The 16,355-nt window shown below is 42.8% G+C and overlaps 1 protein-coding gene across 9 annotated transcripts in view; it reads left to right on the top strand.

Moving 5' to 3' along the window:
- Positions 1-16,355, top strand: part of kcnip4a (potassium voltage-gated channel interacting protein 4a) — a 299,944-nt gene that overhangs the window by 244,966 nt on the left and 38,623 nt on the right. The gene's annotated exons all lie outside the window — the stretch shown is intronic.

The raw sequence follows: 16,355 nt of genomic DNA, 5'->3' as shown, positions 1-16,355 counted from the left end.
TAATGACATCTTTGGACGTGTCATATAAACCTTTCACTCTTATTTGGACAAAATCAAATCAAATCTTATCTGCTCATTTTAGCATGACAACTTAAATTAAGTACTTAAAGGCAGGGCAAGCCCGTGGCAAAGGCGACATAGGCGGGTGCCTAGGGCGCAAAATGACAGAGGAGCGCTGCACGTGAGAATTTTTTTTTTTTTGGTCAGAAGTGCGTCCTCTCTTGAAGAAAGTGTGCCCCTCTACTGAATGTTTCAGTAACATCCTTTCAGTGCTGATAAATGGTTACATGGGGTGACCATACATCCTTTTTTTCCCAGACATGTCCTCTTTTTCAGACCTGAGCGAGATTTTAAAATTGCCTAAACATGTCCGGGATTTGCCTTTGCCTTCATATGGATGTGCCCTCTACAGTAAGGACTACCATACATTTTGTGTGTTTGATCAGTGTTCACATGTTTATGTGTCCTTATGTGATTATTCTGGCTGAGAGTAGCAGGGCGTGCACTTTCAGAATACCGTTTTTGCACTTTCTCTCGCACAACCACCCGCGCACTGTATGTTTGCTCGTGAAAAAGATCACCAGATGTGCTCTGCCGCTCTCAGCTAGAAACATCAATAACGTAAGTACACTTTGTAGATTATTAAATAGAGCATGTTTAATCACACTTATGCTTGTTACGCATTGTTATTTTCAACTGAAAGGTTGATATATACTACGTATCGGGGAAATTTAAACTAATATGACGAATGAAAATACACCAAATACAGCTGTGCCCTTCAGATAAATGTAGTGCAAACTCTGTATGTGAATTGAGGCTGTAAAGCTGACGCAATCTAAAATCTCGCCTAGGGCGCTCTAGGGTCATGACATACCTTTTTTATTATTTAAATGTTCCTTAATGTTCACTTATGATAGTAGTAAAGTTGTTTGAAAAAAAAAAAAACAACAAAAAAAAAAAACTGCCATATATTTGTAAAACATTATAATTTTCTACTCTCATTCTGACCCTCTGTTAGAAACATTCGGTTTTGCTGCTGCTTCTCCTTTAAGACTTGACAGTAAACGCCCACTGTTATGATTGGCTCTCTGCTCTTGACTGATGGACTCTCTTCTTGCCATCTCACTGCTTACCATTAGTGGGCAGGCTACAGAAGTGAATAAAGGTAAAGTAGGTGTTGATAAGTTGTTGTGGAGGCGGTCAGATGCAAATTTCTACTACATTGCAACATCACAATGTAGAGGGAGTAGAGAATGAGTCGTTTTGGCAGCTTGGTTTCAACAAATGCTCTTTTTGCTGTGAGGAGGAAGTTTTGAGTTCTGAAACTTACAGTACGTTTTTATAGTATAATGACCTCTTAAATGTCAAAAGACCAAAGGAAATTTTATTCCTCATGTCATGACCCCTTAAAAGGTGGCGTGTGTTATTTCTACGCTGCTTGTGGCACCTAACAGAATTTTAAAATTATCGACTGTTTAAACAGGTTTCCTGAACACTCTCCTGTACAACACTGGTCAGTCAAACAGTTAGTCCCGCCCCAAACTCACGCAATTGGTTGAGCCAATGTTGCTGTGTCTGAGGCTGAGTTTGGAATTGCATACTACTGTACTATTCTTACTATTTCTGCCATAGACAGATATGGCAGAAGTAGTACGAGAAGTATAGGTAGTATGCAATTACGAACTCAGCCTGACTGGTTGGGATACTCAAGCAAACAGAGCAATGTTTTGAAAGTGCCACAGAACCAGTGTTTACACTTTTTGGAGAAAGTAACCTTTGAATGGCTTACTCATAGCTGACTCATAGTTGAAAGACAAAATATATACGTCAAAGAAAAAATTACACACTTCATCTTTAAAAATATTTCAGAAAAATAAAATGCTTCTGATTATGGTTGCACTTATTTGCCATTTTCTGCACCATTACCTATGGTGCCTGATGTCATAGTGTAGGAAAATTTAAAGAAACATATTCCAAGTCCATCTTTGAACAGCAGCAGATGCATTTCTGAGTGCCTCATTACAACACATCTGCACAGGCTGTCAATGGTCACAGTTTTCCTGTATTTCCCTGTATAGATGAGCAGGTGGTGCTGGTTGAAGGGAAAGTGTGGTCACATAATTGTTTTTAAAACAGCATTGCCAAAACCAATTAAATCTGCTGCTACTGTAAGCATTTCATTTGCACGCCTTGAAAAATTTCTTTCAGGCAACCTTCAAACTTCAAGTCAGTCAATATACCTGACACAGTTAGAATCAAGCAAATGTTAATGACTTTAAAGGTATGTTCTGGGATCAATACAAGTGAAGCTATATCGAGAGCATACATTACAATTCAGATACACACAAAAGTATAGCCACCAAACTTAAACTTTATACATGTTAACATTACACTAGTGAGATGAAGTCGCTTACTTACTTTGTCTATGCAATGTTATATCCAATTCTTCAACTCTTGTCATGACTATGTAATGCCTTTAAATCTTGTAACTTGCACACAATACATTTAAGGGTACCACAAAGGAATTGTTTATATGCAGCAAACTCCAGGGATTAGGTCAGTAATGCATAAACATAAGGTTCATCCACCTAGAACAAAAGTTCCACCACTAAAAGGATGATTTAAGACAAATATACAGCTCAAATAAAACATAAAAAATATGGAATACAATTAAAGGGATATTTCACCAAAAATGTAAAATTATCTCATTTACACATCCTTATGCCATTCCAGATGTGTATGACTTTCTTTCTTCTGCAGAACACAAACAAATGTATTTAGAAGAATATCACAGCTCTGTAGGTCCATAAAATGCAAGTGAATGTTGGCCAGACCTTTGAAGCAACCAATATCACATAAAGGCCACATAAACGTAATCCATAAGACTCCAGTGGTTAAATCCATATCTTCAGAAGCAATATGATACAGTAAGTGTGGGTGAGAAACAGATCAATATTTAAGTCCTTTTTTTTACCTTAAATCTACACTTTCACTCTTAAAATGTGAAAGAAAGTGAAAGTGGAGATTTATAGTTTAAAAAAATGACTTAAATATGGTTATTATCATAGTGCTTTTGATTAAAAGGATTTATCCACTAATGTACTATGGATTACTTTTCTGTGGCCGTTATGTGATTTTTGGAGCTTCAAAGTTTTGGTCACTATGCACTTGCTTTGTTTGGACCTACAGAGCAGCAATATTCTTCTAAAAATCTTTGATTGTGTTCAGCAGAAGAAAGTAAGTCATACACATCTGGTATGGCATGAGAGTGAGAAAATGATGACAGAATTTTCATTTTTGGGTGAACTATCCCTTTATTAAGCACTTTAACAAACATACAGGCTGTATATATTTGCTTTTTAACCCCCTGGATTGTGTTCCCCTATTGACTTCCATTGTAAGTGCATGACTGTAAATGTGATTTGTGTTTATTACAAATTGAGATATGAGTCAAAATAAGTTTACATGGTAATCAACAGCAAATCTGGAACATTTCTTGAAAGCATCCAGTGCCAATGGAATATTTTTTGTATCTCACTCATAGTGAAACTTGACAAACTTGAGCATTGTGTCATTTTGATACTACAGTATGTAGGTTTGAATCTGAGCAGTACTCTGCACTTAGTAGCCACTAATTAAAAGAAATATCTCTTTAGGCATAGGAGCTTGAATTGCCTCGAACCCTTTGGCATTGTTAATATCCAAAATAAAATGGATCTAAATAGTGTCTTGGGTGCGTTTCTTCTGTAAATCTAGGAACTGTGCTTGTTCTTGACTTGTGGTCTTTTTGGGCAATGACTTTTTTCCCTTTGTTTCTGAAACGGCATTGTTGACACCACAAGCAGGTGTTCATGTCTAAGAGCAGACTGTGAAATAGTTAGGGCTTGAAGTATTGGGTCTCTGAGGAGTTGTGACTAGTAAACTCTAAAGTGTCCAAGCTCATACAGTATAACCTTACTTGTCCGGGGTTGAAGTGCATATACATTATAAATGGAGAAACACTGAGAAATGTGATGGGTGCCAGCAGGCAATAGGAAGTCATAAAATGTGTTGTAAAATACTGGACTCTGAGAAGAATGTTGAAACAATGAAACTTTCCAGGCTTCATAATATACTGAACCACATAAGTATGCCATATTTTTAGCAAATTAATATAGTAGCCTATTCTGTTCAAAGCTGTAGATTTTTTTAGCACATGGGTCTATTAAGTCTCTATTATATCCGCATGATTTGAGGTATCATTTATATCGGTAGCACAAATAGTGCTGGATGAGTTGGGTGCAGAAGTTTTAGATTAACCAGATATGTAAACTTAAGGCTGAGACTGAAAAAATTTACTTGAGACTTGACTTTAGAGAGATGTGAACAACAAAATTCTTTGTCTTGTATAAGAAATACTTTCTCTGAATATTGCAAAACTGTTTAGATACACGGGAGTCTCTCATGCACTCTCTGTTGCTTTTTTTTTTGTAAAAATGTGCGGTCATTTGCATACTTTTTTTCTTGGAAATCCCAAGAAATAATATATTTCGATTTACATACTGTATGAAATTGACCTGCAACATGGTTTATAAAACTAACCTGCAGCTTACAGAAAAATGTTAACAGAAGAGATTTAAAACTTGTCTTGAACTTATGACAAAAGACGAAGACTTGAGTCAGACTTGAGGCAAGTTTATTGATATAGTACATTCCATACAAAATGGAAATTCAAAGTGCTTTACAGAGAAAGAAAAATAGAGACATTCAATTTCATTTAAAAATAATTTAAGAACATAAAAATGAATAGGATTGGGCTTAAAATAATTGACTTCACTTGGACTCTGTGTCAGAGACTAATGGACATCTCTGTCCCTAACCCTGTTACTGCATGAGCAATAGAAGTAATAGTGATGCTTGCCTTAGCAATTTAAACATTTAGTCCTTAACTTGGTCTTTCCAGATGCCATAAATAAAAGGCAGAAATTTGTCAACTGCATCACCAGGAGCTTGAAGCAGTGCAGAGTTAGTTTTGTGGCTGCACAACCCTGCCAAAAACCAGTCTTCAGTGCTCTGAATTTAACCAATGGTGTAAAATTCCTGTACTATACCATATGGCAGGCGGAAGTGCAAGCCCAATATTAGAAACCAGTGCAATGCTTAATTCAGTTGGGAACTGTGTGCTCAACTGCAGCATATTGGCATATGTCATGTGTATTGCAGTTGTATGCTTTTACAATACATAAAACTGGTTTGATATTTAAAAAAATCTAAATTTGTATTAAAGATTTTGTTCAACATCGAAAATTTACATTCTGTTGCCATTTATTCACCCTCACGTTGTTTCAAACCTGTATGACTTTCTGTCGTGGAACACAAACGAAGATTTTAAAAAGAATATCTCAGCTCTGTTGGTCCTTGAAATGCAAAAGAAAGGTGACCAGGCATTTGAAGCTTAAAAATCACATAAAGGCCACATAAAAGTAATCCATAAGACTTTGGAGATTCCATTCTGAAGTGGTTCAGAAGCAATATAAGTGTAGGTGAGAAACGGATCAATATTTAACCCCTTTTTTTACTATAAAGCTCTACTTTCACTTTCAAAACTTTGTCACCATTCACTTGCATTGTAAGTAACTACAGAGCTTAGATATTCTTTTAAAAATCTTTGTGTTCAGAAGAAAAATGTCATACACATCTGGGATGGTATGGGGGTGAGCAAATGATGAGAGAGTTCACCCAAAATCAAAAATTATTACTTTAATTTGACAACAAACATGTTTCAAGGCTCATTGGTGTGTCGCCATGGTAATTATGTGCTGAACCATGTTGCACCCAAGAGACTCATATCATCTGACTTTATATGTGAAATGCTTAAAAGTATGATATGCTGGATAGATATGAATTTCCTGTTTGATGGATATATTAACTCACTGTCACCTGAGTTCTGTTGATCTCAGCAGAAATTTTCCTGAGAATGGCAAAAATGCATCATGACCAACTCGCCTTGCTCATGCATTGATGAAATGATTTCAGGCATGAAATATTTAATAAAAATAAAGTTTTTTTTCACAGACAGGTGCAAAACTTTTAATACTTTCTATTACATTTACATTGATGCTTTCTAACCAACGTGTATAAAGTGTTTCAACTACAGGATATAGTGGGGGGGGGGGGGGGGGGGGGTTCCATCTGCATGGCATGTTTGATAGTTCAACCTTTGTCCCATGTAAACCTATGCATTTGTCATATCTGTAGGAACGAGGAGGATCTAAGCGCAGGCTTCTATTCATAAAACGCAGAAAACTAAACACACGGAACAAAGCAGAAGAACAAACCAAATATCCACACAGGTTTAACAACTGACAAAGACAGAAAGAACATGAGGGCAATATATACACAGACAAAGGAAACACATGACAAAGACAACCAATGACAAGACTTAACTAATAACAAGATAACAAGACTACTAAACAGGAACCAGTAACAAAACAGAACTGATAACAAGTTAACAAGACAATAAACCAATGAGAACAAGACACATTAACATGAGGGAAACAGGATATCACATGATCAGTCAAGGAATACACAGAACTTCAAACTAAAAGTCTTAAACTTAACCTAGTGACCTTTAGTGGCCTTTAGGGCAAATGTCCCAAGTGTTACAATATTTATATATTCAATGAAGAAATCCCATGATGACCTTATGAATGAGACCTGTGAAATTATTTAAAGGGGTATGTAGTATGGAAGCCCTGAACTGCACTGTGGAAAAAAAATTCACTAGATTAAATTTTTATTTTATTTTCTAAAATGTTTTTCTCTCTGAAAATGTATTTTTCTCTCTGATTTTTTTTTCTCTCTAAAAAAATATTTTTCACTTTGAAATATTTGTTTCTTTCTCAATTTGTTTTCTCTTTTAATTAGTTTCTCAAATTTTTTCTTTCTTTCTAAAAAAACAAATTTCTCCTCAATATGCAACACATGAGATTTTTTTTTTTTTTTTTTTTTTTTTTTGTTTTTTTTTTTTTTTGCTAGCTAACAATTAGCATGTGGTACCAACCTTGGCCACCTGGAACAACTATCAGTAAGCATAAAATCTTATAATTACAAGTTGACAGAATATCTGTGGATTTTTTTTTATCTGTTGATTTATAGATTTATAGTTATAATATAATACAATACAATAACAAGAATCTTAATAAAGATGTATAATATATAATATAATGTTAGACAGTCCTCTAATACATGAAATATTTAGGAGACATAAAGCTTTTAATGCTTCCTCTAATTTTCTTCAGGCAACAGTGAGGCTCAGTAACAATGTATATGTGCATGTTTGCAAAGGCCGACAATAAAAAAACAACTGCAATTTCAAAAGTAGCATCAATATTCTCAGAGGTGAGTTCATCAAACAATCAGAAATAACTCCTGTTGTCATACTTGACAACAAATGCCGTACTATATGAAACGTCCTGGTTACTTTCGTAACCTCCGTTCCCTGATGGAGGGAACGAGACATTGTGTCGATGTAGTGACACTAGGGGTCACTCTTGGGAGCCCCAAACACCTCTGCTTTTTTGAAAAAAGGCCAATGAGAATTGGCGAGGGGAATTTGCATGCCACTCCCCCGGACATACTGGTTTAAAAGGAGCTGGTATGCAACCAATCATTCAGGTTTTGTGCTGAGGAGCCGAGACCAGGTCCCGGCCATTTCAGCGGGAAGTTCAGCATTGTGGCAAGATGGACAGAACGTCTCATTCCCTCCATCAGGGAACGGAGGTTATGAAAGTAACCAGGACATTCCCTATCTGTCACTCACTCGACGTTGTGTCGATGTAGTGACACTAGGGGTCCCTATACAAAATGCCACAACTATTTGAACTGTGTTATGTGAACTGGTGGTGTGTGACGGGCAGACCGCAGGCCATCACGTAACCTCCCCCAATGCTCTTATGAGCATCGAACGGTCCTTCAGGAACAAGTGGACTGCCCAATGATAGGGACAGGCTAGCCCAGCCGAGGCCTCTTTCCCACTCTTTTCTCCCCAAAAAGAATGGAATTTGTTAAAAGACTGGGAGCCATAAGTGTCTGCGTCGAGGGGTGTCCCTCCCAAGGGGAAGACAATGCGGAGACCACACTCCACCCAAAAAGAGGGGGGGGCTATTTTGAGTGGAATACGTCACATGGTCTTACCGAGTCTTGTCGGATGTCATGTGGAGAGGTCCCATGGTAGGTCCTACCCGAAGGGGGAGGAGTTTCTACAGAGCATGGTGACCGGGGGCAGAGGGGCCTCTGCCCAAGAAAGACACAGTTTGCCAACAGGGAAATGATTTTGAGAGATAAGATATCACATGCGGTCGCTTCAGGGAACCAGCACATGTGGAGCACCTACCTCAGTACATGGTCTCATTAGCGCACGTACTGGTTTCTCCGCAAACTCAACTGCCAGAGGGCTAAGGAGAAAAGTCATCCAGGGATCACAGTCTGTGAACATGACTGGGAGTCAAGAGCACACGTCTTCGCCTCAAGGGAGGGGAAAGGCTCTATGCGCAAGCAGTACATCTGGCCAGCTGTCCCGGAACTTACCTGCTCGTGCCTGCCAATACACGGGATGAGACCAGCTCAACCCGGAGATTGTAGAACCTCACAAAGGTGTTGGGTGTTGCCCAGCCCGCTGCTCTGCAGATGTCTGCCAAAGAGGCGCCACTGGCCAGAGCCCAGGAGGCCGCCACACTCCTGGTAGAGTGGGCTCGTAACCCCGCAGGGGGTGGCACGTCCTGAGCTTGATATGCCATCACGATGGTGTCAATAACCCAGTGGTTGATCCTCTGTTTGGAGACAGTGCTTCCTTTCCGCTGTCCACCAAAGCAGACAAAGAGCTGCTCGGAGCTTCTAAAGCTCTGCGTGCGATCCAAATAGATGCGTAAAGCTCTCACCGGACACAGCAATGCCAATGCTGGGTCTGCCTCCTCCTGGGGCAGCACTTGCAGGTTCACCGCCTGATCCCTAAAAGGGGTCGTGGGAACCTTGGGCACATAGCCCGGTGGGGTAAGCTCATCTCACTCCAGGGGCTCAAAGGGAGCTCCCTGCAGACCCCGAAGGACTACAGAGAGGTCCCACGAGGGGACGAGGCGCTGTCTGGAGGGATTCAACCTCCTAGCGCCTCTCAGGAACTTGATGATCAAGTCGTGCTTCCCCAAATACTTACCATCTACTGCATCGTGTTGAGCCAAAATAGTGGCTACATACACCTTCAGGGTGGAGGGGGACAGCCGCCCCTCCAGCCTCTCCTGCAGGAAGGAAAGCACCGATCCGACTGCACATCTCTGGGGGTCTTCGCATCAGGAAGAACACCACTTAGCAGACGGCACTTCAAGGCATACAGGCACCTCGTAGAGGGCGCCCTTGCCTGAGTGATCATGTCTACCACCGCGGGTGGTAGGCCATTTAGGTCTTCCGTGTCCCACCAGGGGCCAGACGTGGAGATTCCAGAGGTCTGGTCTTGGGTGCCAGATTGTGCCCCGTCCCTGAGAAAGAAGGTCCTTCCTCAGGGGAATTCGCCAGGGGGGGCTGTCGTGAGGAGCGTGAGATCCGAGAACCACATCTGGGTGGGCCAGTAGGTTGCGACTAGGACGACCTGCTCCTCGTCCTCCCTGACCTTGCACAGGGTCTGTGCAAGTAGGCTCACTGGGGGAAATGCATATTTGCATAGTCCAGGGGGCCAGCTGTGTGACAGCGCATCTATACAGAGGGGTGCCTCGGTCAGGGCCGCCTTGACAGTTGATGTATGCTACTGTTGCTGTGTTGTCCGTCTGGACCAGCACGTGCTTGCCCTGGATCAACGGCCAGAACTTCCGCAGGGCGAGCAGTACTGCCAACAACTCTAGGTAGTTGATGTGCCAACACAGACATGGGCCAGTCCAGGAGCCGGCAGCTGTGTGCCCATTGCATACGGCACCCTAGCCCGTCTTGGAGGTGTCTTTTGTTACCACGATGCATCTGGAGACCTGCTCTAGGGGAACCCCTGCCCATAGAAATGCAAGGTAGGTCCAAGGACTGAAGAGGCTGCGACAGATCAGCGTGATGGCCACGCGATGTGTCCCGCAGTGCCATGCCCATCTCAGGACTCGAGTCTGAAGCCAGTGCTGAAGCGGTCTCATATGCATCAACCAGAGCGCTGTGGCTGCCGCTGAGGATGCCATATGCCCCAGGAGGCTCTGAAAAGGTTTCAGTGGAACCGCTGTCCTCCGTCTGAACGCCATCAGACAGTTCAGCACTGACTGAGCGTGCTCATTCATGAGACATGCTGTAATTGAGACCGAGTCCAACTCCAAACCGAGAAAAGAGATGCTCTGAACCAGGCAGAGCTTGCTCTTTTTCCCAGTTGACCCGAAGCCCCAGTTGGCTGAGGTGCCGGAGCACGAGGTCCCTGTGTGCGCACAGCAACTCTCGAGAGTGAGCTAGGATTAGGCAGTCGTCGAGAGTTGAGGATGCGGACGCCCACTTCCCTTAGCGGGGCAAGGGCTGCCTCTGCGACCTTCGTGAAGACGCGAGGGGACAAGGACAGGCCAAAGGGGAGGACCTTGTTCTGGTATGCCTGGAAGGCAAACCGCAGGAAGGGTCTGTGTCGAGGTAAGACCGAGACGTGGAAGTACGTGTCCTTCAGGTCTACTGCCGTGAACCAATCTTGATGCTCGACCCTCGTTAGAATGTGTTTTTGTGTCAGAATCTTGGACGGGAGCCTGTTCAAAGCCCGGTTCAGTATTCGCAGGTCCAGGATTAGTCGCAACCCACCGCCTTTCTTCAGTACGATGAAGTAAGGGCTGTAGAACCCTTTCTTCATCTCGGCTGGAGGAACAGGCTCTATCGCGCCCTTGTGCAGAAGGGTAGCGATCTCCGCACGCAAAGTAGCGGCGTTCTCTCCCTTCACCAAACTGAATCACATAGCCGAGTCGGACGGTCCGGGTCAGCCATCACGAGGGGTTGGAAAGCGTGAGCCACGCGGCCAATCTCCGGGCGAGGGGGACCAAGGGAAGTATCACGTCGGACGTACCGGCAGGTGGGGCCTCACGGCAGGGTGGAGCTCGAGGTGCCACATCGAGGGGACTCGAGCCCCGTGGCCATGCTGAGTCCAGGGACATAAGATTGGTGCTGCCCACCATAAGATTAGCCGAGGAGGGGGGAGGAGGAATCTCGTCCCCATAGTCCACCAGAACCAATCCCGTGTGGGCATGTTTGTGCCACAGCTGGCAAAATGGGACGGTGGACGGTGGTCGTGGCAACGGTCGTGCGCACCGGACATGTGACACAGGAGATGGGGAAACCATTCTTTTGTCAGGCTTTTGGGTGCCGCAGCCTCCTGGGCATGCGGTGACAAAAGATTCTCCTCCCGGCCCTCCACCGGGGTATGGAGTCATCTGCCAACCAGCTCCAGAGAAGTGGGTGTCCTCACCCCTGTGTTGCCCGTCTCAGGCCTTCCTCGGGTTCTTAGCGGCACGCCGGAGCCGGGCCATGGGTGCAGGCTGCGGCGGAGCCGGTGTTGTTGCTGCAGGAGGACACCCTTGGCGACGAGCAGACAGGGTACAGGGTCTTAAGCCGCGCCGGGGGAGGATATGTTGTAAGACCTCCGTCTGCTTCTTCACTGCCCAGAACTGCTGGGCAAAGTCCTCGCCAGCGTTGCCAAACAGGCCAACATGGGAAATGGGGGCATCAAGGAACCGTGCCTTGTCCGCCTCTCCCATCTCGACCAAGTTGAGCCAAAGGTGGTGCTCCTGGACCACAAGGGTGGACGTCACCTGCGCTGTGACCTTCATCACCTGGAGAGTGAGCTCAGTCGCCGAGCGCAGTTCCTGCATCAATCCCGGGTCAGAACTACCCTTGTGCAGTTCTTTTAGCTCCTTGGCTTTGTGTACTTGCAGAAGAGCCATGGCGTGCAAGGCAGAGGCGGCTTGTCCAGCGGCACCACAGGCCACAGTTGTCAGGGACGACGTAAACCTACAGGCCCTGGACGGGAGCTTTGGGCGCCCGTGCCAATTGGCGGCACTCTGCGGACATAAGTGTACCATGAGAGCCTTATCCACCTGGGGAATACTGAATACCCCCTGGCTGCTCCACCACTGAGAGTAGTGAGAGCGGGGGAGCTGAAAGACCGGGACTGGGCAGTAAAAGGTGCCTCCCACGATCTTGTCAGCTCCTCATGCACTTCCGGAAAGAAAGGGACCGGGGCGGGGCTTGGCCATGGGCGGCGCCCTGAGCCTAGGAACCAATCGTCAAGCGCGAGGGTTCAGGGGAGAGCGGAGGGTTCTGAGACTGGCCGACCATTCCAGAAGGAGGAAGCCCAGCCGAAGCCTCTGCGTCAGACTGGACGAGCCTGCTCTCTGATGCTGCGCTCGATAACTCATCGTCTTCCCAAGCTCCGATCGAGAAGTCGAACTCGCGCTGAGATGAGCCAGCGGTCTCGTGCGAGTGCCCAATCGGGGCAAGCGACCGTGCTGGGGAATGGGAGGTCCATGGGGGGATACCCGGCGGAGGTGGTCCCACTGATGTCCCCAAATCGCCCCCAGTGCTAACCGACGCGGCCTCAAACCCGTAGGTAGAAGGACCGGTGCGGGGAGCCGCTGAGGTGGCTTGCTTTCTTACGAAATCAAGCTGTGACTGCAACGTTGCCATGGTCATGTTCTCGTAATGAGGACATGACTTATCCACGAACGATGTCTCTGCGTGGGCAGTGCCCAGACACGTGAGACAGTGATCTTGGCTGTCAGAAGCAGGGAGATAACGACCGCAACCAGGAATAACATATAAATGGGAAGGTATCTTTAAAAAGACATTCCGTGTGTGTCGCTCTTTTTGTGAATGAAAATATACTCTTTTAGAATATACTCTCTTATTTTCGCTCTACCGAAGCGCCCAGGGGCGTTCTCTGCACTCCATGGGTGCAGAGGGGGAAAAGCTGCTGAAATGCGCTGTAAATCCAGCAGTTTTGAGGTGCGTCTTTGGAGGGAATTGAATTCAGTGCACTGAATACAACTGCTCAGCTCCGAAGAGAAAATCTTCACCAAGCACTAAGACACCTAAAAAAATTTTTTTCACAGTGCAGTTCTTGGCTTCCATAAAGAGGTCATTTCATGAGAATATGATCTTCATCACTCTTTTGAGATCAAGATCTTTTGAGAACTTGAAACATGACAACCAACTGTTGAAACTTAAAATTAATGTTAAAAAATTCTCCCAAAGTGAAAAATTGCAATTGCTCCAGGTCTCCCTTTCTTTTGTTATTTCATGAGATTTTGTGACTAATGTTTTAACAATGCTAAAGGATAAGCCTAATGATAGTCACCTAACTGTTTGAAGCCTTCTATGAGAATTAAAATATATGCTCAAGGATGGGATAGTGAGGATTTCTATATTTCAAAAAGTGCAGCTAATATCAAAGGTAGAAGGTACAATGTAACCATGTTGTTTATTTAGATTTGATTTCCTGGCTGCTCTGTTGATTACACATCACAGACAATGTAGCCTAAACCACTGTTCAAACTATCACATTGTTACCATACAGATTAAGCACAGAGAGTATAGCCTTCGTGGTGACCTCATGTGCAGCCCTAGAGATAACCCCAGCAGTTCCCTACAGGAAATGTAATATCTCTACCTAAGCATGTTATGAAGGGAAGGCCACACTCATTATCTATAGTTAAACAACTGCATATTTAGTCCATAATGGGTCTTGAAGTGTTAGATTTTACTCCAGATACATTCAATGTAATAAGCCTTGTCCAGAATGAATGACCCTAATGCAAAAATACTTCATTACTAATAAATTGTAAGACCTTGAGATGCTTTTTAAATTCAGTTGTTTTATACATCTTTATCATACTGAACAATATATTTTGAATTAATGGTTGTGACGGTTCAGTGCGTGTGGATCAGGTTTTGCCTACATTGTAGGGACTAAGTGTCCTCATAAGGATAGTAAAACCCGAAACTGCCTGCATTGTGTGGACCATCCAAGGGGAATTGTCCTCAAAACTAACAAAATCCGACAAAGGCCCCGTTTCCACCTCGTATTACGATGCGTCTCGGGAGATCCGATCGCATGTGGTTAGGTGAGACATATCGCTGTTTACACCTGATCGTTTAAATGCGTCTCCTGTGACGACTTGTGTTCAAATTTGTAGGGGAGGGTCTCTGTTTCATGATGACATACATCAATCACTATGTCAGTGTGTTACGGCATGATATTATAGCACAACAAAGTCAGAAAAGATAAAGAAAGCTAAATACAAAAATAAAATAAAAAAAAACACAGCATTGTTTCTCCCAGATGCGGTTGAAATAATTTACTCTAAGCACGTCAAGCAGAATTATTCATTATTTTAGTTGATTACCTGTATTAAAGGAGCTTCAGGTGTTCGTGCTTCATCTGTGTTGCTATCAGACACACTAAAGAAGATCCGTGAAGCTCTCGTGATTGTGTATGTATCTGCATTTTTTAATTTTCTGATCGAATGGTTATTTTCATTTAAAGTCACTCATAAATGGCAAAGTTTAAACTCTTGTTTTAACACAGCAGTTGATTGACAGGTGATGGGTGGTGCTTCACTACGGCCGGGACGCATTCCGGATGGATTACTGTTTACACCTAAAATGCGATGTGGACACATGCGTTTTTGACCACATTCATATGTGGTTTCTGTGATCTGATCACAAAACGTTTTAGACCCCATTTAGACCTGTATTTAGGGATGACAACATGTGATCGGATCACCAAAAAAGCGTCTTAATACCAGGTGGAAACGGGGCCAAAACCACCTTTTGGGAACATCCTCATCCATTCAATTAATTAATAATGAAATTATGTTTTTGTTTTTTGTTTTCTAGTGTTAGCTGCAACCTAGTCTCATAGGATGAATGTTACTATAACTACATTTTTGCAAACTGAGTTTTATGTGCTGCTTCTACATTTTGCTGCAGATTCCTGGTTAATTTATCACTAGAGGTGCTACAACAACTGTGCGCTTTATTCACTTTCACACATATCACGGGTACTATGGCTGTTTATGACTTGTCACTCTATTACTCACACCCTGCTATGTTATTATATCAAAACACTTTAATGCATAATTTGAAAAAATTAAAATTTTAATGCTTGTATTACAGACCCACCTACATTTACACACTTATTCCAATGTGATTAGCTTGCACGGTAGCTTGCCTGAAAGAGTGTTGGATTTTGGTCTCTGAAAATCAAGCCTCGAGCCCAGCTAAGGAGGCTTGAACTGAAAGTGAAACGAAAGTGTCCATCTGATTACAACATAATTTCACTCGCTTTTGGCGCCCCCGCTGGACATTTCCCTGAGAAACTGCAGCCAAATGTATATTGAAGCACATAACTTTTGTTTGCAAAAATGTGGCCATTGTCACTTAAATTTCATGATATCAGTCTGGTTAGTATATACTGTAGATGAAGTTACTGTTTACAAACAAACGCTCGGCTCTGCCAGCACTTCCGGGTTCTTTTGGAAGCTGGGTTCTTTGCTATTGAGCTGAAAATGCCCAAAAAGTGCTGTTTGTGGGGTAGAAACACCCCTTTTCCTAAAAATTATTGTAGTAATGATTTGGGATTTTCTAAATTTCCATCAGGATCAGTGGATCAGGGCAAGTTCGTGATTTGCCAAAATGTATGATATTTCACGGATCACCTTCATTGTTATTGCATCTGCATTAATAAGACCCATTTGCTGCACAGCTGCTGTTGTTAGATTTGAACTTTTCTCAATCGCACACACTCCGATCGCAAATGGCTGCTTTTTAATTTCAAAAGTGCAACCCTGTGACAGATATGAGGCCAAATATGTTCTTATACCATGTTTGATCTAATGATACGAACAGGACCCCATCTCCACCAGCGCTTCGCACAGGCTATATACTGTTTCTGAAAGGATATGTGAATAAAAATAATGTAATATTTCTTAAATTATGCCTTTACATTTATTTTGACTGCAATAAGTAAACCATCTGTTTTTGAATTTTGAATATTGAATATGATGAAATCAAAGTGAAATAATATTATTTACTCTATGTGGACCAATAACTTAAGCAGTAAAGATAAATTTAGCATGTCTCATGGTAGTTTTCATTTTTATATGCCACATTTCTCAGCCTTTAGAAGTGTGTTAAGCGTGCAAAGAGTGTAATCATCAACCTGTTACATGTCCGACATAATCATACAGGCATATTAAACCAAGTTAAAACTTGTTTTGCAGATAGTTCAGAACTGTACCATAGATATCAATTTGTAATTAACTTGTATTAACATTAAAAAACTTTATTACATTATATATTGCTTATAAGACTATTAAATCTGCAGCACT

The sequence above is a fragment of the Myxocyprinus asiaticus genome, chromosome 2 (genome assembly GCF_019703515.2).
Source record: "Myxocyprinus asiaticus isolate MX2 ecotype Aquarium Trade chromosome 2, UBuf_Myxa_2, whole genome shotgun sequence".
In the NCBI taxonomy this organism is placed as follows: Eukaryota; Metazoa; Chordata; class Actinopteri; order Cypriniformes; family Catostomidae; genus Myxocyprinus; species Myxocyprinus asiaticus.
This window is presented reverse-complemented; position numbering and strand designations above follow the sequence as displayed.